We start from the raw sequence: 2,006 nt of genomic DNA, 5'->3' as shown, positions 1-2,006 counted from the left end.
TGAATCTGTAGATTGCTTTCGGCAAAATGGCCATTTTTACTATATTAATCCTGCCAATCCACGAGCATTGAAGATCCTTTTATCTTCTGAGATCTTCAATTTCTTTCATCAGAGACTTCCTAATGTATTGATGTTTACATCTCCATCTATCTTCTTAAAATCACTTATGTATTCATTTAACTTTTTATGCACTTCCTACATATATTTCTTTTATGATAGACCATTTGACTCATATCCATGTTAAACACCTATTAAAAATGACCAAACATTGGTTAATATAAACAAGTTATTATTATTTGTGTGTGTGAGCCAGGGTTTAGTACAACCACTGAATTAGACAACTCTGTGGGTAGAAAGAAAGTTTTACTGGGGAATCAACCACTGCTCTCTCAAAGAGTACCTAGAGAGAACAGCAAACAAACAAAAAAAACAAAAACAAACAAACAAACAAACAAAAAAAACAGTGAAAGCTTCACCAGTTTTAAGAAGGGGTAAACTGTGTAGTGGTGGCACACCTTTAATCCCATCAGTTAAGCAGCAGAGGCAGGTGGATCTCTGTGAGTTTGAGGCCAACTTGGTCTATAGAGAAAGTTCCAAGACAGCCAGGGCCACACAGAGAAACTGTGTTTTGAAGAGAGAAAGACATAGAGACACAGAGACAGAGACAGACACAGAGGCAGAGAGATAGAGAGAGAGAGAGAGAGAGAGAGAGAGAGAGAGAGAGAGAGAGAGAGAGAGAGAGAGAGAGAGAGAGAGAGGAACAGCTTGGGAGTTAGAGCAGTGGGAGGTGAGGTGAGGGCCAGAACAGCCTGAGGGCTAGTGTGAGGGATTTTGATCTGTTGCAGACTTGTTTGAATTGCCCATTGCTGGTGGTTGGCTGTTTCAGGGCAGATAAGGAAAGTAATGGCTTTTCTTGACAAACAGAAACCTGCTTTGGAAGATTTCTGAGGAATGCTGAGTTTAGGTTTTTGTTTACTTGCTAGCAATTGTATTTACCCAGTCAGAGTGCAGTGTGAGCTGAGCACAGACTGTCATTTAGGATATTGTTAGTGGCATTGCTATTTTGGGGGCCAACTTTGAACCTGACAATGTGAGATAGATAGATAGATAGATAGATAGATAGATAGATAGATAGATAGATAGATAGATAGATAGATAGACACACATATAATAGAGTCAACAAAATATTCAATATTTAAAGGTTGAACAAGTTAGTAATAGTGGTTGTTTTTCTTAGATCTCATATTGAAAACCTTGAACACTCTTCACTGGCTAAATGAATTGATTGTGTAATGCCATCAATGGTACTGCAAAATTTAGAAAGCTGCATCTGCCACAGAATAATATTCCAAATTTATGCTGCAGAGAACCCTCCACACCATATCCTTCTCCATGTGTCATCTGTAAAAGCAAGCCTCTAGGTCATTTGCAGTTTCAGATCAAAAGAATAAAATTCTAAAGCAAGCATCGTGCACACACCTGTAATCCCAGCCCTTAGGTAGAAGCAGAAACTTCAGATATTGAAGGTCATTCTCTGAGTAATTTGAGTGAGTTTGAGGCCAGCCTGGGATACACATGACCTTGTCTCAAAATAAGTAAGAGTCTGTCAGAATGGAATACACCGTTTACCTCCTTAGCAGCTGTCACTGACTCCTGGTAACCCCCCTTTGTGCTCCTTTATCACATATGCAGAATCCTGCTAAATATCCCATCCAGGTTATTTCCCCACTTTCTTGGGTTCATTGCATGTTGTCTTTATAAATCACACTGACAAAAAAAACCCTTAAAGAATAAAGGGGCTTATTTCAACTCTGAGTGAAAGTGTAAACTCAACAATCACAAGGAAGCCCAGGCAATAGGAGCTTGATGAAGGTGGTCACATGACATCCACAATCAGTACAACATAGTGTGCTCAGCTCCTTTTCTAGAACACTTATGTGTACAGTTAATGATCACAGTGGGAGTGTTGCCCACAGTAGGTGGACCATCCCACTTTATTTGAAGGT

The sequence above is a fragment of the Mastomys coucha genome, unplaced genomic scaffold, assembly GCF_008632895.1.
Source record: "Mastomys coucha isolate ucsf_1 unplaced genomic scaffold, UCSF_Mcou_1 pScaffold18, whole genome shotgun sequence".
Classification (NCBI taxonomy): domain Eukaryota; kingdom Metazoa; phylum Chordata; class Mammalia; order Rodentia; family Muridae; genus Mastomys; species Mastomys coucha.
Note: the sequence above shows the minus strand (reverse complement) of the source record.